At 40.8% G+C, this 23117-nt stretch overlaps 1 protein-coding gene across 3 annotated transcripts in view; it reads left to right on the top strand.

Annotated features, from left to right (window-relative positions):
* Positions 1–5455: 5455 nt before the first annotated feature.
* The window catches only part of HECW2 (HECT, C2 and WW domain containing E3 ubiquitin protein ligase 2), a 407924-nt gene continuing 390262 nt past the window's right edge, over positions 5456–23117 (top strand). For 2 of the 3 annotated variants that reach the window (XM_068544742.1, XM_068544744.1), the window contains exon 1: positions 6222–6307. The gene's annotated coding sequence lies outside the window, so the exon portion shown is untranslated. Of the gene's footprint in view, positions 5505–6221; positions 6308–23117 lie in introns of those variants that run through there. The other variant, XM_068544743.1, reaches the window with a different exon arrangement.

Here is a 23117-nt window from a genome sequence, read left to right on the forward strand (position 1 = left end):
TGGCATGGACGTATATACACTACCAAATGTAAAATAGATAGCTAGTGGGAAGCAGCCGCATAGCACAGGGAGATCAGTTCTGTGCTTTGTGACCACCTAGAGGGGTGGGATAGGAGAGTGGGAGGGAGATGCGAGAGGGAGGAGATATGGGGATATATGTACATGTATAGCTGATTCAGTTTGTTATAAAGCAGAAACGAACGCAGCGTTGCAAAGCAATTATACTCCAATAAAGGTGTTAAAAAATTAATAAATAAAATCATAATAACATTAAAAAATAAAAAAACTAATAAAATAAATAGGTTTCTGATCTTTTTCTTCCAGTCAGTTACGTGTGCCAGTAACTATACCCAGTGTTTTTGTAAATATTAGATTAAACCTTCCTCAACTTAATGGTAACCTTGAACCTATCTAACCACACCCTTAAATGTTATCTTTTCCCTGGCTGAATTTTACTGGGGCTTTGTCAAAGCTTTTATAAATCCCATCTTTTACTGTTTGGAATATAAAAGCAGTCAGGTTTTCCACCTCTGTGAAGACTGAAATTTCTAGACTTTCTGTAATCTCTCATTTATTTTTGAAAACTGGTTACTTCTTTCCTCAACTCGTATCTTTTTTGTGATAGTTTGCCATATGCAACCAGTAGTCTCTATCACTTACTAATTGATTCTTTCCAATCACTTATCTTACTGCTGCTGACTCAGTGGCTCAAGATGTTATGTGGTAACGGTAACATTTTACTAATTGTTTTGCCACTGCATACTATTATCACCATCTTTCTAGCTTCCAGTGGTAGTTTTTTGCTACTTGCTACTGAACTCCTAAGTAAATGCCACATATTTTAGGTTTTAATTATAGCAATACCCTATTTCAAGGTATTAATTTCCATTATAGTCAGGATCATCTATTTATTTATTTATTTTTGGCTGCGTCGGGTCTTAGTTGTGGCACGCGGGATCTTCGTTGAGGCGTGCAGGATCTTTCCCTGTGGTGCATGGGCTTCTCTCTAGTTGTGGTGTGCGGGTTTTCTCTCTAGCTGAGGAGCGCGAGCTCAGTAGCTGTGGAGTGTGGGCTTAGCTGCCCCACGACATGTGGGAACCTAGCTCCCCGACCAGGGATCGAACCCATGTCCCCTGCATTGGAAGGCAGATTCTTTTCCACTGGACCACCAGGGAAGTCCCTAGTCAGGATCATTAATACTGGCTGCTGTAACAAATAAGTAGCTTAACACTTTATTTCTTGCTCTCATCACAGTCTTATATCAGTTAGCTTTCCTCCAAGTGATGGCTCAGGGATGCAGGCTCCTTCCATCTTGGGATGACACCATTTCAACAGGTGGCCTCTGTGGTATCCAGTGAAGGTGAAGAGAAGGAAAGAAGTCACACTGGATTTTTAACTCCACTGCTAGAAGTGATACCCATCATTGCTGCTTAGAGTCTATTTGCCAGAAGTAGTCACACAGCTATCCTAAATGCAAAGGAGACTGGAAAACATATAGGAACATATGGATATTGTAAACACTAACATTTTCTGCCACAACTTATTATTTGACCTCTCCTTCCCTATTCCATCAGAATATAAGCTTCACAAGGGCAGGGATTTTTTTTCTGTTCCCTTTACTTCTGTATCCTTAACACTTAGAAGAATGCCTGGCTCATAGTAAATGGTTATTAAATATTTACTTAGAGAATATGTGAAAAGGAGAATCCAGGGCTTCTTACCATTACTAGTGAGTGAGAAATTGGAAGAAAATAAGAAAGGATTCCAAGCAACCACAACAGATACCATGAAATGTATGCACTAAAGCTCAGGCATATTATTCACTGAACCTCTTCCCTCCCACAAGGCATTTTAAACAGAGTTCTAATGAGAATGTTTATATAGTTTATCAATTCCATACCAGACCATAAACAAGAACTTAAAGTGAGACAAGAAAGATTATGAAGAAAAGAAAAGGTTATAGGAAAAATATGGGGTTCAAAGGAAAAAGTTACTTTTAAAGTACAACAGCAACAATGAAAACTATAGGAGCCTGAGGCCATTTAGTGTAAAGGCAAAAACATTTATGCCTAGATAGGTCCTAAGGGTATCACTGAATCATAGCATAGTAAATAAATTACAGCCACTATGAAAATGATGAATCAATTAGGTTTGGTATACTTTCTTTCAAAAGACAGAAAAGTTGTAATACATTTAAGAAATTTTCTTTTTTTGTGTGTTCAAATGGACATTCTTCAGTCGTGCCCTAAATTCCCTAGTTGTAACTAGTCATTCATTTCTCTATGATGGTTGATAGATGAACTAGGACAGTAATGGATGTCTCAACTATTATTGTGCTTAGTTATTTCTTCCATTGGAAGCTCCCACTCCCTGAATGCTACACTGATTAGACTACATTCAGAGTATCAGGTTCAATAGGGGATAGATCCACATTTTGTGGAGTCTGAAGATTACACAATACAGAGGCTTCTTTAAGAAAAAAACCCACAAGTATAAAAGAAGGTACAAAAAGTATTTATTTAGAATAAAAATCACAACCAATTACAAATTTAAAAATTCACAAGAACCAGACATCACCAAATTCAGAAAAATATCTTGATGTTTTAAATTAATTAACTGCCTAGTATACCTTTAACAATACTTTTTCCTACATCTTTTGGCTGCATACTCTTTGATTTCTTCTTCATATGAAAATGATTTTTTTACATTTTGTTCTATAGAGTTAATAGATAGTTCAGTCTTTCCACTAGTGGAGTTGATGGAAATTTATTTTTATTATTGGTAGTTTAGAAGAGTTTCTTTCCAGTCTACAACTCATTATTGGGAAAGTTACATACATTTTTTAAGATAGTGGTCAAATTTGGGAAAATCTGTACCAAATTTCTTTTACATATATAGAATAAGATGTGGGAGGATTTTCCAGTTCTAGTTCTGGATCCATACATTTCAAACATTACCCCATTGCCTACATGCTTCTGTGCTGGGTCCCAAAGTATTCATTTGCTGATTGGTCTCTGGCCATCCACCTTCGTGTCACAATACCAAGTGACCCAGGTGACGGTAGGCCTTCAAGCAGTCAGAATAGATGCTACTGTTCCAATGGGCTGTAATGCCCATGAACCACATGAATTTTTTCCATTTAACTAACTCAGCTTCCCCTTAGCCAGATCCCCAAAATGCCAGCAATCACTTCAGTGCTTCTGGACACAAGGAAAATTATGACTGAAGGGAAGTTAGACTACACAGAGACAGCAATCTTTTAAGATGAAAATATTTTACTTCCAAAACTTTTACAGAAACATAATACCACATGAATATACTTCTAGGACCCCTCTTGTGGTGCTGGAAGAGGCTTGAATTTTAAGTTTCTTGAAATCTGCCTTTGGGTTTAGCTTTGAATGCTATGCTTCAGGAGTGCTCAAAGGTGGACACGTTCACAGAAAGGAGGTAATGGAGGATGATGAAGGGTCAGGACTCTCTGCTTTATGATAAACAGCTAAGGGCCATGCAAAGATCTTGGAAGAGAAAATTCAAGGGGTTCCCAAGTCTGTCTTTAGTCCTTGTAGTCCTGTGAGGTGAAAGAAGTATTTCAACTCAATATAAGGAATCACTATCTAATGTTAGGCCAGTTTCAATGTAGAATTGACCAGCTTATGAAATACTGAGTTTTCTTCACAGTAACAGCTCAGGAAGAGGCTAAATGAGGACCAGTCAGGGATCCTGTGAAGGGGAGGCCCCAGTTTGGGGAGTGGTAGTGACAGGGATGGGGAGTGTGGTATGAAAGAACCTAACCTTTACACACTTTTGCAAGTCTGAGATTTTAAGATGACTTTGCTAATTAACCTTATTTGAAGCCTCAGCCTCATGTTTAATGCCTGTACATAGAGAGTTTTAAAGATAGATGGGACTGCTTTTAAGGTGAGGGAAAAAGGTTTTGTTTTTGTTTTTTTAAACCTAAGGGCAGCAAGAATGATCCATTTTAGCTCTATTTATTTTTATGCTTTTTTGTTTAAAGCCAGATTGTAAGACAGCGCTTAATCAACACAGGAGGTTAAGGGTTGCAGTTGTGGGGCTGCTGAGCCTACAGCAAGTTGTAGAAAGAGAACATCATGTGGGATCTTTCGGGATCCCTACTCTTCCAGCAAGTACAAGAATAGGACCATTTTTTTTCTTTTGTGTGTGTGTGGTGGGGGGGGGGGCGTGGGGGGTTGTTCATCAATTCATTGGAGTAGCCTAGCAATGATGCCTGGGATGGAAAGATCCAGAGGAATAATGAGTCAGGGCTTTTTGTGACATGTGACAGAACACAACTGAAACTGCCTTGAGGAAAGGAGGGGGATTTTTGCCTTCGGGGGTAGAGTTCACTTCAGATATGTTTGCCTCCTAAGTCTCAAAAGATATCATCCCCTCTCCCACAGTTTTCCTTCTCTTTAAGTTGACTTGACTTCATTTACAGGCATTGGTGGTACTTATCACTGGCTTATATCCTTCCAAATAAGTTATTCTAGTTTGAAGGGCTTCTTTTTCTGAACTGATTCAGCAAAAGCCCCAGATTGAGTTCCTGAACCAAAATGCCCATCCCAGAACCAATCACTGTGGTCTGGAACATGAAGACTGGCCAGTTCTGGGGGGTGAGGGCGGGAGGTGTCAGTATCCTGGAACCGCAAAGACTCGTGGGCAAGGGGAAAGGGGTAGTTCCCAAAGGAAAAATGAATAGCTGTTATCAGAGAAATGGATAATACTTAAAGTACATACTCAAAAAACCGTAAATAAGGATATCCATTATTTGTGGAAAAATGTTTTGGGACTTTCTTCCTATGGTTGTAGTTACACTGTAAAATCAAGTAAATCTTTCCCTTATCCAGATAGATACCACGCATAGGGGGTAATCGTCTTATATGTCAGCGTTTTTACTCTTTCCCCTAAGTGGGACTGAGTCAGTGAAGATGCTACAAAAGAAGTAAACAGAAAGCTGAAAGTATTAATACGGTAATTTTTAATTTGAGTGCCCTCTTTAGGCAAAGTAGCTGGGAGGGCTTTCAATAATCCATTTTTAATCGTGACCACACCCCGTGTAGGTGACCTGAGTATTACCGTCTTGCCCTTGCAGTTGGGGAAACCGAGGCATGACACTCCTCCATTCAGCCTTCCGGGGGGATTTAGGAAGACTCCAGCCTGCCTGACCTCAGAGGGTCTTCTTCCTCCGCGGCGCCTCTCGGAACCCTCATGTCCTTCGGCGTCGCAGAAGGAGAGCAGCTCGGGCTCCGCCGCAGCCTCGGCATTCGTCCTTCGCCCAGCTGCATCCGCCCCGCTCTTCCACACCTTCCCCGGGAAGGTCCAGCTGGCCAAGGTCTGGCAGTCCCTCCCGTCCTCTCCCCTCACCCCTCCCGCCTCCCCCACTCTGATCCCTGACGTGCAGGAAGCCCCCAGCCCAGCGCCCCGCAGGGAGGTGCGGGCAGATGCCGCCCGGGCGTCCAGCGGGAGGGGCGCCGACGCCGCGGGAGGTGAGCGGCCCGCACCCTTCGCCCCCCGAGGGCCAGGGCGGGCACCGGGCACGCTGGGCCCGAGGAAGGTGGCAGCGCGAGGGAGGCCGGGCGAGCCCGCGGGGAGCGGCGAGAGAGGGCGACGCAGGCGGGCCGGCGCGCGGCTCGCGGGCGACGCCTGGAGAGCGAGCAGCGGGGAGCCAGGCGCTGCGGGGCCGCTCGGGGACGCGCCGCGCCCGGGCCGCCGAGCTCGCCCGTAAACCCACTCCGGACGCCCAGACCCCTGGCGCCCTCCCGAGCGCGGGCGGGAGATATGGCTTCGCGCGTCCCCGCCGCTGCCGCCGCCGCCGCCGCCGCTGCTGCTGACTCGACAGAATCGGCGGGCCGCGCGGGGGGCGCGGCGTAACCCGGGGGTGGGCGGCGGCGGCGCGGAGCCGCCTGGGGAGCTCCGGGCGTCGTTGGGAGCGAAGGAGGATGCCAGCACAAAGGCGAGCCGAGACCCAGCCCGCTGCGGAAGGCGGCGGGAAGAGCCGCTGAGGGGCGCGCCGGGCGCGCTCGGCTCCGCGCTGCGTCTCTCGTCGCTGCCTCGGAGTCGCCGGGTCGGAGACGGCCGCGCAGGGTCCCTCGGTCCCGTGGCAGCGGCCGCCGCAGCCGGGAGCTGCATGCTACGCGCGGCGGCGCCCCCGGTCGCCTGCTTTCCCCGCGGCGCGCGCGGGCCGGCCGGAGGGGGCCGGGGCCGCGGGTTCGGGCGACTGCGGGGGCGCTCTGCCGCCCGGCGGCCCCGTCCCCACCCGCAGTCGGCGGCAGCGGGCGCCGAGCCCCAGGTGAGTACGCGGCCCTGGCCCGGCCCTCGCGCCGCAGGTACCGGACAGCGGGAGGCGGCTTTGTTTTCCTCCCTCTCGCCCCGGCGCGGTCATTCATTTGACATTTCGGCTTCCGCTGCCCAGAGACGCGGGTGAGAGGCACTGGGACGTGTTTCAAGGTTTGGTTCTCCCGGGGAGCTGAGACTCTTGGGTCCATCTGAGCGTCACTTGAGGGAGCGGAGGCTTCATTTCCTTTTTGGTTTGGAACGTGTTGTGAACATCCTCTGCGGGGGCTTGGGGCCTGGAGGAAACTGGGGCTGCAGATTTAGACGTAGACGTTTCCGAGGACGTGCAACTGCAGAGGTCTGGCTCTTCCATGCCTTGTGTTTTCCGCTGTTAGCAGAGCTCAGGTGTTTTTCCTTGATTATTATTATTAATTTAGGAACATCTTTACAGGTACATTTATTTCTTTTAGAGTTGGAAGTCTGGAGACAATACAGAGAGCTCACAGAGTTACAGGGGATCAATCGATATTAAACTTGGAGAAGGCAAGCATCAGCAATCCTCGTAGGTAGAGGTGAACGGTAGGCAAACTTCCCCGGGGGCTTTTAGCCTTCCCAGTACGGTTTCTGCTTTCACTGTCCTAGAGTCAAGCAAACTCTGAATTCTTATTGTACGTATGCCTTTGTCAAAGTGTGAAACTTGTCTTTTTTTGAATAGTTTTCTAGTTTGTCATTTGGAAGAAAAAGATTTTAATGTAATTATTAGAGTCCTCTATTAGACCTGGTGAAATTTCATGTTTTCATTTGTCTCATAAGTATGATTTTCATTTTACTATTTCTCCTGTTCCCTCAAGGGCTCATTTCTTCTGTTGCCTAGAGAGAGCTTCACCCGCCCCCCCACCTCCAACAGATGGCTGTGTGTTCTGAGAGGTTATCTTTAAAATGACACTCACATTACCTGTAAACAAAAAGGATCAGTTATTAGGCTTATCTTTGGAGTTATTAAAGCAAGAAGCCTAATCTGGATGGGGATATTATTAATGGTGTGAAAATCTGGAGTTTGCTAATCTGTTTGGGCATCAGAAGATTCCTGCAGGGATTGTTTATATAGTGTGGGAGACAGATGGCATCCCTAGCAGACAAGAGAAGCCTAGCATAAAGGGTCATTGTATTCTTCCGAAATTATCCACTTCACTGTTGGGAGATGGGGTCAGGTGGGGAAGACATAATTTTCATCTCCCACAGGAGGCTTTATAACCTTATCATCCAGCAGCCTAACCAGTTAGTTTCTTCTTTCTTTGAACATTTAAAAAGTCATTATTGAGCTGTTTGTTTTGATTATTCCTTCGGGCCATTTTGGCCTCAATTGTGGTTATGTGAAGCAGTTTAAACAGTTATATTAAGAAAAATGTCTTTGAATTTAAGATTATCGTACCACTGGGAAAACAGCAGTTCTTGTATACAAATGGCCCCTTGGACTCATAGTGTCTCCTAGCTGGAAGGACTTTAGTCCCATCTGCATGAATTCAAAAGGAGTTTCTTCTGCCATCTCCGTGACAGGTGGTTCCCTGGCTCCCAGCATTTGTCATGAGACTCTCAGCTATGGGTAGTACTCTACTTTTATAAGGCTTAACAGCCTAAGACATTTGCTTTATCAGTGCCTCCATCACAGCATTGAACAGCCTTGGGCAGTGAATCTTTTTGAATGACTGGAGTCCGTGAAGAAATCAGTCATTCTGAACATTTGAGATAAGCCAGCTGGAGCTTTTCTGCTCCTACCACCATTATAGATTCTTTATGTGCTGTAGATTCCAACTAGATTGCAAAATTGGTCTCCCCTCTGGATGCATGTGAGGGAAAATATTCCAGTAAATTAATAGTCACTAACCACAGGACTAAATTTAATGAAGAACATGAGCAATGTTTGGCCCCCCTGAACAGGAAGTATGGGGTAAAAGTAAGCATTGGCTCTGTTTAACGTGGGAACTGTGATCTTGAGGGAAAAAAAAACATATTTTCTTACTTTTTTCACATCCTTCTGCACCACTGATCTCAGCAAAAGGCAAGGAAACCAAGGTTGTTACCTGTAGCTGAGGACAGGCGCCATAGCCATTTCTTCTGGATGAATGTGTGCTGCTGGAGAGGTGGCTTTCGGGCTCTGCCCAGTTTCAGCGTGTGCCTTGGCATCAACAAAAGGGTCTAACATTCAAATTCAGATTGTTAAATCTGCGGTTGGTATCTGTGTACCTTCTCACCAGGTTGCTTCCTTTCTTGTGAAGTATTCCTTTATGAGAAACCCGAGGCACCAGGCCTGGGCTTACTGGGCACCTGGCCTACATCCACATTCTAGTGTGTTGCTGCTTGCTTTCTTGAGTAAAAATGGAACCAGTTTTGCACGAACAGGGAATGGCAGGGTGGAGTGAAAACATTTCCAGCTCCATTGTGGAAAGCCAGGCCTGGCCTGAAAGAGAGAGGACTATATTTGAAGTTTGGTTGATGTAGCAGAGGCAGAATTGCTTCTTTACACACAGGATGCCTTTTGTGTGGGAAAATGTATGAGGGATTAGAAGGGTGACTACACCCTCTGGTTAGCCTGCAGTAGTCCTGGTTTTTTCCTGTTGACCTATCTGAATTATCAAATGCATCCCCTTTCACATTTAAAAGTGCCCTGGTTTGGATGATAAATTATGTGGTCACCCTAGATATTAAGGAATATTCATTATTTTCTTCACCACCCTCTCCTGACTTCAAATTTTGAGTCTGGCTTTGTTTCAGTCTTTAATTTGTTAAATGCAAAGGTAAGAAAGGTAAAAAAAAACCCAAAAAATGCATAAGGAAAAAAGAAATAGCAAGGAAGACAAAAGACTGACGTAATTGGTTGTTGTCATCTATTTATACATATAAGAAATAAAATAGTTTTTTCCTTGACATATTAAGTGTCTTCTCTGGCTCTGAGCCCAGGTTATTATTGTCTTCGAGCACAATAAGAATGAATACCTGTTTACCTAGGGCTGGCATGAATTGGGACAACTCCTATGATCCGGGAGAGCAGCTTCAACAAAATTCTGTTTGCAGACTTGATGGGTGCATGGCTTTTGCAGATATGAATGAAAGTTTCAAGATCTAGTGTTTGGTCAAGTTCTTGGAATTTACTGAGAGACCAAAACACATGTGTCGTTGTGAAGACTTGACTCCACATTCTCCTAGTTTCCAAGCCCTCTGGGCCACGAGGATAATAGAAGAGCCTTTGTTTTCTGCCCTCTCTTTTGACTAGAGCCTTGGGTTTGGGTCTCAGTTTTTCAGACAAAGGGCTTGCAGAGAAGAATGTGCTGTGCCCACTCATCACGTGAACATTCTCATAGGGGCTGGAGATTGTGCAGGTGACCTGGTGGGGATTTGAGTTCTAAAGCTAGATATATGAAGCTTGTGGCATGTACTTCAACAATGGCTGTGCTCCTTGGCTAAAGAATTGCCTGTTTGAAAGAGTTCATTTGCAGTGCTGGCCAGTAGGTGTTACAATTAATTATGGCTGTCACTTTTTCCAGACCCACTCCACTAAAATCCTCAAAAGCTTGGTCGGCATGCTTGAATAAGAAGAAATGTATGTATCTTCTTTATGAGTAGGATAACCATGTAGTTATTTTTGCTCAGATAAGGACACTTTTGAGAGTAAAAGGGGATACTAACTGCAAGGGGCACCAGATCAAACAGTATAAACTGGGCTATCCCAGGAAAATTACGATGGATGGTTGTCTTAACTATTACCTAAGTCATTAGCTTTTATATGAAGAGTACCCATATGATGGAAAAATGTCCTTAGCTGCTTCTAGATTTGTTCAACATATGTCTAATGTGTGCATGCATATATGTGTATGTGTATATATACAAATCATATATCTACAGATATGTGTATTGCGGGGTTGAAATTAACTACTTACAAAGACCTAGTCATTTGGAAAATTGTGACTTTCATCATTTTTTTCATGGGTTGACTTTTAAACTAAAAAAAAAGCCCAGCCTTTCCAAACTTTAAATCATCTTCTGACCTTGTGTAGTTCTCTTGCTTAAATCATTTGATAGTTCTCCATTTTCTGTTTAATTCTCAAAGTAAGATCCACAGACAGATTGGTGGTTAAAAAGGAAAAGCAGTGAAAAAATTTCACTTATTCATTCATTCATTCAACTACTATTTATTAAGCACCTTCTATGAATCTAGGTGCTGAATGAATAAAACTGCCCTTGTGAAGTTTTCATTCAGTTGGGAGTGGAGGGGTAGGAGTGGGAGATGCACAATAAACCAAATGAATAAGTAAATTATATAGCATGGTAGAAGGGGATAAGTGCTTTGGAAGAAAGAAAGTAGAACAGGATAAATGTAGTTGAGTAGCCCTCATGAAGAAAGAGACCTTAAGCAAAGACTTAAAGGAAGTGACAGAAGTTACTCATACAGCTACCTGAGGGGGAGCGGTCCAGGCAGAGGGAACAGCCAGTGCGAAGGCCTGAAGGTGAGAATGTGTTTGGATGTGTTCAAAGTTTAGCAAGAAGACCAACACAAGGGGGTGGGGTTATGGGGGGGACTTCGAAATGTGAATCAGAAAGATGGTGTAGGAGTGGCAGAGCATGTAGGACCCTGAGATGTGAGAGTAATTATAATTTCAGCAGAAATCCCATTATGTTCTTAAAAGTAATTATGGTATGAAAAATTGTGTTCATGCTATGAAGACTGCACTGGTCAATATAGCTTACATTTCATAAGCACTTCATCATGGTGCACTTCATCTTGGTTAATATACTTTTTATGTCATTTGCTTATTGTTTCTTTGTTAAAGTAGCATAGTTTGTTGTTGCTGGTCTTAAATTGTATCTCCATTTCACAAAAATAGATCAGTGGCTCAAAAGTGGTTCATTGCAGTGTGAAAATAGTGATGAAAATAGTAATGTAAATGCTGCAGTTCAGAATGTCATAAACATACTTACAGAACCGAATCCCGTTCCAAATATAAAATGTGTATCTGTATGTGTAAAAACAAGGACGTTTGTGAGAGTGATGTTTTCAAAACAGTAGCTGAAATGGAAAAGTGCATATGGAAGTATGATGATGACTATCTCAAAACTGCTTTTTATTGGGCTTGCCATCCATTCGCTCCTAGTCCCCAGTCATTGCCTGTTATGAAACTTTGTCTGTGAAGCCATGGATGTCTTGGTGTCATTTTCAAACAAAGCACAGTGGCTTCCTTGTTATACTATGGAAGTTTCACAGGGCAAGTACCCAATAATGTTTTCCGTTACAAAATTAATGTATTATACTGCTAACGGTAGGTAAGAGATTAAAACTCTAGTAGCTTCATTAAAGGATCCTTGTAACAAAAGTAAGTATAAGTCATTTTATTGAAGAGACACCTGGAAAATCAGCTGGAAAATTAAAGACAAACATTATCCTTAGAGAGAAACCAGAAGTTATTGACAGAATTCCTTTGTCAAATGACACGGTTGGCTGTTGCATAGTATCAGTGGAATAGGGAAGAGCGATTACTATCAAGTGCACGCTGGCAGATATTTCACTTTATGGTTGGATGAAACCACCGATGTCATGCAGAGAATGAATCAGCTTTTGGCATTTGTTCAGGGAGGAGCACTTGGTGATGCTTTGTTCATTTATCACTGAAAACTCATGCTATAGGGGAAGAGATTTTTCTTTTGGTTAACCATTATATATGAGACTGGAAAAGTCCTCAGGAGGCAGGACTGACAGAGCATAAGTTTCATGTACAGATAAGAAGGTGATGGGTTCATGAAGAAAAGAAGTTGTACCTCAAAGCCAATTCACGTGCTCTTCCATTCACAGCGAAGATGTAGCACCTTCTGATCTTGAGGAAGTAACTAAAAGAAAGTGAAAACTGGGTACAGCCAAATTGCGGCCCCTGAGTATCTGCATGTGCTGTGCAAAGTGATGGGCAGGGAGTATAAGGCTGCTTCTCTGTGCTGATGTACCCTGGCTGTCGAGGGGAAAGGTGCTCATATGGTATTTTATCTGTGGTGTAACATATCTGTGGAGCAAGAAAAATATTTCTTCATGACACGGATTAGAAATGATTTCTCTTGTATCAAGTGGCATGCCTCAGTACTATACTCTGCCCACAGGGAACCATGTCAAGGACAGGGAGGGAAGGAAGAATTGTTAACAAATAAAACAATCTGCCACAGTCATAGGACTGAGACATTTTTTTCATTAGAGAGAGTCGGAGGTCCACATTGACCATAAAGAGTAGAGGAGGCTAAAAAAAAAAAAGAGTTGAGGAGGTAATATTTTCAGTAATGGACAGTCCTTTAAATCAGAAGCATAATACCTCTCAGTGACCTATTGGAAGAGTAAGAGCACAAAGGAATAGAACTTAGATCCAATAAAGTTGATGCAGAGAGAGTACAAGTGTATACTTAATATTTGAGAGCATGTAGAGAACCACAGTGGGAGGAACCCAGACTTTTAGGATTTTGTGTTAAGATACTGGCTGGCCGGGAGTATAGGTAAAAGGAGGTGGAGAAGTCTGACAATTGGACATGACTTTTCTTATACTTTTTCCTTAGGCTTGGCTTCATTTCAGACAAATGGACTTGATACTCAAGGGTTTTCAGAACATGATCTGTATTGCCTCCAACCTAACCTAGAAAAAATATAAATGTTCTCTAGTGGTCTAGGATTCTTTGCATAGGACTCCTCTCCTTCCTTTCCTCCTCTCTCCCTCTCTCTTCCCTTCCCTCCCTTCTTCTCTCCTTCTTTTCTCCCCTCCCTGCCTCCCTCTCTTCTTTTGTTCTTTCCCTCTTTAAGCTATTGAGTCGGCATCTTTAAACTAGAAGATACTTTGAGAGCTCATCCCTTCTCTGTCCATGTCTTTTAGCAGATATATGTGCTATCCAGGGCAAGAGGGATAAGGACCTCTAGGGAAGTTCTGTTCCTTGTTCAGCTAACCCACTCTAATGTGGAATATCCAGTTATAGCACACATTTAAATTTTAACCCTCATCCTTCAATAAAGGTCCATTTCTTGGGGAGTTCCCTGGTGGCCTAGTGGTTAGGATTCTGGGCTTTCACTGCTGTGGCCCAGGTTCAATCCCTGGTTGGGGAACTGAGATCCCACAAGCCCCAGGTGAGGCCAAAAAAAGAAAAAAAAAGATCCATTTCTCCCTTTTTTTTTGGACTTTAATAAAGATGGAGTCATTGTCTTTTGTCTAATAACTCTTCTGTAGTGATGGCCATTATTTCATACTAGGACAGAAGTCATTCATTCATTATTCATTGAACAAACATTGAGAGTCTTATATGTGCCAGGCTCTGTGCTGAGTGATAGGTATAAAAGAGGTCAGTATTCAGACATGGGCCTAACCAGATAAAACAGAAAATTGAATTAGGATATAGGCAATGGCAATAAAAATATGAATAAATAAGTAAATATGTAATTGCAAAGCAAATGTGGCAGAAATGTAAATGTAAACATTTTTACATTAGGGTGGTGGTATTTTGGCTACTTTTATATTAACTTCTGAACTGTATCATCTTCTGAATGTAATTTTGAAATATTTTGTGAGTAAAAAGTGAAGAAAACATAGTTGGAAGTGTGATAAGTGCTTTGTAGAGGAGGACCTTGATAGAGAAGGAAGTATAACTGAGACTTCCTTTACATGGGGTGGTCAGGGAAGACCTGGAGTGTAAGTCATCACTTGCCTATGTGAGAGGGATGAGGATAATTTGGACAGGGCTCAGAGAAGAGTCGCAAAGATGATTGACGACAGAGTTGAAAATAAGACCTTCGAGAGCCGTCTCAAAGAACCGGGGGTGTAGAGCAGCCATGGAATTTAACCCGATGCAATGACTTAGGCTCTCTTTTTCTTCCGTTTATACACATCCACTTCTACATGTTCACATTCTCTTCACTCATTTCTCATGGGCAACATCAGGCAAGGCACGTGATTCAGGTTAGAATTCCGTGTTAGAGGAAAATTGAAATTTTGTTCTGCAGTTGAGGAAAAATTGGAAAGGACCTGAGAGGCAAACTAGTTCAGCCTTTGTATGAAGAAATACCTTTTTAAAAAAAATTTACTTTAACTTAATTTTTTAAATTAATTTATTTATTTTTGGCTGTGTTGGGTCTTCGTTTCTGTGCAAGGGCTTTCCCTAGTAGCGGCAAGCGGGGGCCACTCTTCCTCGCGGTGTGCGGTCCTCTCGTTGCGGAGCACAAGCTCCAGACGCGCAGGCTCAGTAGTTGTGGCTCACGGGCCTAGTTGCTCCGCGGCATGTGGGATCTTCCCAGACCAGGGCTCGAACCCGTGTCCCCTGCATTGGCAGGCAGATTCTCAACCACTGCGCCACCAGGGAAGCCCAAGAAATATCTTTTTAAGGTTAACGGTGGTCATCCAGTTCTTGGGAGATCGTTTCCATGCTTCCTCCACCTAGAATGGGGCGGTGGTAAGTGGAGCTCTCTGGTTTACTTCCAGTAGGCAGGTCCTCTTTCCATTCATTCCATAAATACCCCAGACTCATCTCCACCTCAGCACTTTTACCACAGGAACACTTCCCACCTGGAATGCCCAACCATTCTACCTGCTTTTCTGTGTGTCATTTAAAAGTGGTGCTTTTCATCATTTTCCCCCCATCTTACTCTTATGAAGAATATGGCATTTCTAGAACTAAATGTAGCTTCCTTTGTCATGATTGGCAATAAGATTGGGGGTAGAGTGAGTACCCTAATCTGGGAGGGGATTGAGGGCAGTGTGTTTAGTTTGATACCTTCCCCCCACATGCTAATATGCCCCACTGTTGGGAATCCCTCTCTTATAGCAATTAAGATCTTAATCATCTGCTGCTTTAGGTGGTGCACTACTTATTTTGTTTGCTATTAGTCTTTTTGCCAACTAGACTTTAAGTACTCTGAAGATATGGAAACTTGGCTGATACCTCTGTATAATGCCCAGTATTGATCATGAAGTGAATACATATACAATGATCAATGCCTCATGGCTGAAGGAACCACGTGTTTCTTTTTCATGGACCATTATGAAAGGCTATTATTTATATAAATCAGATATTAAGTTGGCACAGATGCTAAAAGATTAATATTTTTGAAGTTTTAAAATGGCAGAAAGTCAAGTCTTGGAGGTCTGATTCATTGAGATCATTCCCATACCAGAAACCTCCTTCTTCCTTTGTAAGCCTTTTAACTCCTTGCTATTCAAAGTGTAGTCTACAGACCAGTGGCATCAGCATCACCCGGAAGCCAGACCTACTGAGTCAGAATCTGCATTTTAACAAGATCCTCAGATATGTTCTATACACAGTAAAGTTTGAGAAGCATTTTATTTTTAACACAAAATTCAGAAACTTAGGAGGAGCATTTATCTTCAAAGAGAAGTGAGTCTGGAAATGAAGGTTTCATTGGTCTGTGGATGAGATCCTCAGTGCTTTCTGTCGTGTTGGCCTGGAATTAACACTGCTTCTTGCCAGACCAGAATTATGTAGGAGTGCCCCAGGGTAATTTAAGTAAGTGAGTGGTACAGATGTTAGACGTGATGGTGATTACAGGAAGTTGAAGCAGTTTGGAGTGAGAAACTAGGAGAGCTTGGCAAAGGTAGAGGAACGTGGCCATGCAACCTGAAACCAAATATAAGGGGAAATGTCTTCCCTTTATGATTAGAAACAACTTCTCACTCTCTGGATTTGGACTCGGTTCTCATACTCCAACCCCTCCAGAGCCAGCAGGACACAAGGGAAACTGGCTTAAAGTGCTGTGCATGCAAACCTTGTGGAGTGGTGAGGATCGTGGAGAGGCATTCTTCATCAGAGGGGAAGGAGGTGTCACCACTCAGGTCACCCAGTTGTTGCCACATGGGAATTTGGGTTCAGCATGGCCAAATCGTCAGATTTTTCAAATGAAGCTAAAAATATAAGTTTGTACATAAAACATCTCTTGGGTATAGTATGTTGGTAATTACAATGTTTTTAGAATGGCTCAGGCCAAACAAAATTCATATGCTGCCTGCATCTGTTTTGTAACCCCTGTTCTGGAACAACAAAACATATGTGGTGGTGTGAATACCTGGCTTTTTTAGTGCAGGGCACCAAACACAGGGAGAGGCCTTTTGGTCCTGGTAAGGACCATTTTGGATCTTTACTAAGTAAAAGAAATAAAAAGACATAAAAGAAGGGAGCTGCACTTGCTTTGATGACCTGATTTAAAATATGTCTGAAGAACCTCAGTAACTAATGGTGTTTGAAGGAAAGAGTTAGATGCCTAAAGGCATAAAATTTTGGCCCTGTAAAATCTGAAGGGGAAGTAAGCATGGAGTTGGGTCCAGGGTGAGGAAATGAGGTCATGGAAATTTCTTGGCACTCCCAAGCTAGGATCACACAGTGCAACAGAGCTGGGAGGCTGGACCACAGCTTGGAACTTACTGTGCTTGGAGAGAAGTGTGACTGGAGATAGAATTCGAGTTAATTTACCTTTAGCATCTGGTTGTTGAATTTAGGTGGTGGCTAATATTTATTTATTAAAAAAAAATTTTAAACATACTTTAAAAAAAATTATTTATTTATTTATGGTTGCGTTGGGTCTTCGTTGCTGCCTGCAGACTTTGCCTAGTTGCGGCGAGTGAGGGCTACTCTTCCTTGCAGTGCGCGGGCTTCTCATTGCGGTGGCTTCTCTTGTTGCAGAGCACGGGCTCTAGGCGCGCGGGCTTCAGTAGTTGTGGCATGTGGCCTCAGTAGTTGTGGCTCACAGGCTCTAGACTGCAGCCTCAGTTGTTGTGGTGCATGGGCTTAGTTGCTCTGCGGCATGTGGGATCTTCCCGGACCAGGAATCAAACCCATGTCCCCTGCATTGGCAGGTGGATTCTTAACCACTGCGCCACCAGGGAAGTCCTGGCTAATATTTAAAGTTTGCTGGAATTGAGTTTTCTATTAAAGTTTGTCATGGTAAAATTAGCATTTTATATATTTTGAGAGTGAAAACTAGGTGAAGGAATCAAAATTCTTTCCAAAAATTTATTATTGATTATACTTCTTGTTAAAAATTAAATTCCTTAAAGATTAGCACTGTTTATTATGTATCTTTACATTATTATCATCTTTACATCCACCACAGTCTGTGTCAGTGATCTGTACTGATTATAAGACAATATAGTTTATTTTCTATCTTGGTGAGTCATTCTGTAGGTATTCATTTTCCTCACTGATTTAAAAAAATAATGGCTTTGTTGAGATATAATTCACATACCATAAAATCCATCATCTTAAAGTGTACAATGTAGTGGGTTTTAGTATATTTACAAAGTTGTGCAACCATCACCACCCTGTAATTTCAGAACCTTTTTATCACCCTCAAAAGAAGTCCAGTGCCCTTAGCAGTCACTCATCTCCCCTGCCTACAGCCCCTGGCAACCATCACTCTAGTTTCTGTCGCTATAGATTTGCCTCTTGTAGACATTTCATAAAAGTGGAATTATATAATATGTAGCCTTTTGTGACTAGCATCTTTCACTTAGCATAATGTTTTCAAAGTTTATCCATATTGTAGCATGCGTTAGCATGCCATTCTTTTGTATAGCCAAATAAAATTTTATTGTAAATATACCACATTTTGTTTATCCATTCATCAGTTGATGGACATTTGAGATGTTCTCAGTTTTTGGCTATTATGAATAATTCTGCAATGAGCATTTGTGTAAAAGTTTTTGTGTAGATATATGTTTTCAGTCCTCTTGAGTATACACCTAGGAGTGGAATTGCTGGGTCATATGGTAACTCTATGTTTATCATTTTGAGGCTCTGCCAAACAGTTTTCCAAAGTGAGTGCACCATTTTACATTTTACTCAGCAATGTCTGAGGGTTCCAATTTCTTCATATCCTTACCTACACTTGTTATTGCTTTTCTTTTTGATTTAACCATTCTGGTGGGTATGAATTGGTATTTCATTGTGGTCTTGATTTGCTTCTCTGTAATGATTCATGATGTTGAGCATCTTTTTGTGTGGTTATTGGCCATTTGTGTATATTTTTTGGAGGCGTGTCTCTTCAGATCCTTTGCTAATTTTTAAATAAGTTTATTTATTAAAAAATTTTTGTGTTGTACAGTTTTTTTTTTTTTGTAACTTTCTGGATTCTAGACACTTATGAGACATATGACTTGAAAATATTTCTTCTGTTTTTTGGATTGTCTTTTCACTCTCTTGACGGTGTCATTTGAAGCACAAAAGTTTGTAATTTTGATAAAGCCCAAGTATCTTTTTTTCTCTTTCTTGTGCTTTTGGTGCATATCTATCCTTATTGATCTCCTAATTGTTCAATCCAATATGGAAAATGGAGCATTGACATCTTTAACTATTGTTGTTAAATTGTCTTTTTCTCCCTTCAACTCTGTCAGTTTCTACTCATGTATTTTGCAGCCCCTTGTAACGTATATGTTTGTAATCATTATGTCTTCCTTTTGAATTGACCCATTTATCTTTATAAAATATTCTTTCTCCCAAGTTACCATTTTTGCCTTAAAGTCTATTTTGTCTGTTGTTGGCATTGTCACTCCATTTCTTTTTTTAGAGGTGTTCCCATGATGTATCTTTTTCCATCCTTTTACTTTTACCCATTTGTGTCTCTGAATCTAAATTGTCTCTTTTAGACAGCATGTAGTTGAATCACTTAAAAATATATTCTGCCAATCTCTGCCTTTTGGTGAGTGTTTAACTAGAATGTTTGATTGGAGTGTTTAATTTATTTACATTTAATGTAATTACTGTTTATCAGATGGATATATATCTGCCTTGTTTGCTATTGGTTTTCTGTGTGTCTTATGTTTTTTTTGTTCCTCAGTTCCTCCATTACTTGTCTTGCATTAAATATATATGTTTTCTAGTGTGCCATTTAAATTTTCTTGTTGTTGCTTTTCTGGAGAAGATAATTTTCATAGGCCTTTATTCTGTCATTCCTGATAATATTGTTATGATTATTTTTGAGTTATTTTCTTAGTTGTTGCCTGGTTATTGACAGTGAAATTCTTAATTTAAAACAATCTAGTTCAGATCAATTTCAGCATCATTTCAAAAGTATACAAAAACTTTACTTCAATATGGCTTAATTCCTTGCTTTATACATTGTAAGCCCATCATTAACACTTTTATAGTTATTGTCTTACGTAGTTGTTTTTCAATAGAAAAGGGTTGTAAACAAAAATACATTTATACTGTACTTTGCATTTACCTATGTTGTTAGCTTTTCCAATTCTCTTTATTTCTTCATGTGGATTTGAGTTAATATTTAGTGATTTTCATTTCAGCCTCAAGAACGCCCGTTAGTATTTCTTGTAGGACAGATTTGATAGTGACGGATTCTCTCAGGTTTTGCTTGGCTGGGAATGTCTTAATTTCTTCTTCATTTTTGAAGGATAATTTTGCTGGCTATAAAAGTCTTGGTTAACTTTTTAAAATTTCACTGATTTGAATGTGTTATTCCAATGCCCTCTGGCCTTCATATTGTCTGATGAGAAATCAACTGTTAATCTTATTGAGAATCCTTTGCTTGTGATGAGACTTTTTCTTGCTGTGTTCAGGTTTCTCTCTGTCTTTTGAAATTTTGACTATGATGTGTCTTGGTGTGGATTCTTTTTAGTTATCCTACTTTGAGTTTATTGAACTCCTTGGATGTATAGATTAATGTTTTCATCAAATTTGGGAAGTTTTTGGCCATTATTTCTTCAAATAATGTTTCTTTCCTTTCCTTCTGGAATTCCCAGCGTGCATGGCATGATACAATATCTGTAGTTTCACAGGTCTCTGAGGCTCTGTTAATTTTTCTTCATTCTTTTTCTGTTCCTAAGCCTGAATAATCTTAATCCACATATCTTCAACTTCACTGATTCTTTCTTCTGCCTATTAAAATCTGCTGTTGAACCCCTCTAGTGAATTTTCCATTTCAGGTATTGTACTTTTCAACACCAGAATTTTAATCTGGTTCTTTTTAAAAATAATTTTTATCTCTATATTGATATTCTTTTTTTAAAATCTTTATTGAATTTATTACAACCTTGCTTCTGTTTTATGTTTTGGTTTTTTGGCCACAAGGCATGTGGGATCTTAGCTCCCTGACCAGGGATCAAACCTGCACCCCCTGCATTGGAAAGTGAAGTCTTAACCACTGGACCGCCAGGGAAATCCCTATATTGATATTCTTTGTTTGGTGAAATAATGTTTTTAAATTCTCCTTTAATTCTTTAGACATGGTTTCCTTTAGTTATTTGAACATAGTTTTAGTATTTTTAAATCTTTGTCTAGTATGCCCCAAATCTGGGCTTCTCAGGGACATATTTTGTTTAACTACTTTATTTCATGTGTGTGGGCCATACTTTCCTGTTTATTTGTGTATGTTTTAAGTTTTTATTGAAAAATGGGCATTTCAAATAATATCATATGGCAACTCTGAAAATCAAATTTTCCTACCTCCCCAAGGTTTGGTGTGTTTGCTCTTTGTTGCTGTTTTTTGTTTATTTACTGACTTTACTGAATAAATTCTGGAAAGTCTACATTCTTGTCACATGTGGCTACTGAATTTTTGCTTGGTTCCCTTAGTGGTCAGTTAATGATTAGACAGAGATTTCCTTAAATGTCTGAAACCAATAAGTAGCTCAGTCTTTGCTGAGAGACTCTATGTGCATGTTGGGGCATGCCTTCAACAAGTAGCCAGGCAGTTGACAACTGCACTGTAGCCTTCATTTCCTGCATGCACAGAGCCTCAAGATCAGCCAGAGCTGAAAGAATGGGGTCTCCTGAAAGATTTCTTAGGTATGTGCATAGTGCTGCACGTGAATGTGGTCTTTTCAATCATAAGGAATATGTCAGAGCCTTTCAAATCCTTCTATGGACATTTCGTTCTCCAGATCTCTCTTTTAAGTTTTTAAGCCAGCCTCTTCTTTGCTCCAGTTGGTATTGCTGCCATAGACATCTGTATTGTTAAACAATTGCAGCTGAGTGTTTTCAACAAATGCTTTGGGGCTAGAACTTTTTCCATTGAGTGATCTCTGAGTTAGGTCCAATAAACACAAGCCCTCGGAGTAGGGCTTTTCCAAGGAACTGCCAGGTCAAATAGTGACAATTCACTGGGATAGAGCCATTTTGTGGAACTCTAAACCCATTTTGCTCTCTCCATTGCCTGCTAGAGTACGGGTTTTTTCAGTCACTGTGGCTGTAATGATGCTGATTTTTAAGGGTATTGTGATGCTGGGGAGAGAGTGATTGGAAATAGGGAAAATGAAAATGCCACTAAGCTCACTGTTCTTATTGTGACACAACCATTTTTTGTGCCTTAATCATTCTCATAATGTAGTAAGCCTTTCGTTCATTTTCAAAATTGTGAAAAAGTTGATTTTGACAATTTTTGCCAGTGTTCTCATTGCTTTTATGGAGGATCAGATTTTTGGGGGTCCTTACTTGGCCATTCTGGAAGTGCTTCTCCCTCCTACTGAATTTTACAACTGCCTACTACTCTTGTGATGTTACATTTGATTAGCTTCTTGCTTGCTTGCTTGCTTTCAAGATTTTGAAACGTAATTTTTATTATCTTTTTTCATCTTTGTTATCTCTGTTTTGTTCACCCCTCCCATAGGTACATGCTTTTTTAAAAAAATCCATGCATAGATTGAAGAAGTTAATTGAGGTAAAATACACATAACATAAAAATTTTCCACCTTAAATAACCATTCTTAAATGTAAAACTCAGTAATGTTGAGTACATTGACATTGTTATGCAAACAATCTCCAGAACTCTTTTCATTTTGAAAAACTGAAAGTCTATACCCATTAAACAAAGCTTCCCATTTCTCCCTCCCCCGCCCACCATCCCCTGACAAGCACCATTCTATTTTCTGTCTATATGAATTTGACTATTCCAGGTATCTCATATAAGTGGAGTCATATAGTATTTGTCTTTTTGTGACTGGCTTATTTCATCTAGCATAATGTCTTCAAGGTTCATCCATGTTGTAGCATGTGTCAGAATTTCCTTACTTTCTAAGGCTGAATAATATTCTGTTGCATGGATATATCATATTTTGTTTGTACATTCATCCATCAATAAACACTTGGGTTGTTTCCACCTTTTTGCTATTGAATTGCTATTGAATTCATTGCTGTGAATGTAGGTGTACAAATATCTCTTTGAGACCTGGCTTCAATTCTTTTGAGTATATAATTATTTTTTTTCTTTTGAATGGAAGTATCTATAGAAATATCCAACTTGATAGTTTCTTTTAACTGACTGTCTCAAATTTTGCTATATAATACATTTTCATTAGGCACAACTAAGTATTCTTTCCTGATTCTGCTCAGACATAGACATTATCTCACTTGTTCTCCTGTTTTTAAGCTGCTTAAGTTTAAAAAATTTTAAATGACTTGAAGCCATGTCAGGGGTTAGGAAATGAGTAAATTACAAACTTAAATGGAATCCAACTTCTCATTCTAGTTGAAACCTAAAATTTCTGTGTTTTATTATTTGTTATGTGCCTAAAGAAAAAGGAGAATGTAGGGATAAGAATCATTATAGTTCTTCTGAATAAGCAACCAACACAGCATCATGGTCTAAATTTCACTGATAAATAAGTAGGCTATTGGGAAAATATATTTAGGGATAGAAAGTAGCAGGCATTTCTTGGATAAATTTTGGTGTTTATCAAGAAGATGACATTTGAGACAAAGTTTTATTTCTATAATTTTTCTTAGTTTTTTGACTAGTGCTTTTTTAGGCTCTTTCTTTTACTTAATTTTATTCATACATCTAGTCTCCATTTTGTAGTAGG

The sequence above is a fragment of the Eschrichtius robustus genome, chromosome 5 (genome assembly GCF_028021215.1).
Source record: "Eschrichtius robustus isolate mEscRob2 chromosome 5, mEscRob2.pri, whole genome shotgun sequence".
Lineage (NCBI taxonomy): Eukaryota > Metazoa > Chordata > Mammalia > Artiodactyla > Eschrichtiidae > Eschrichtius > Eschrichtius robustus.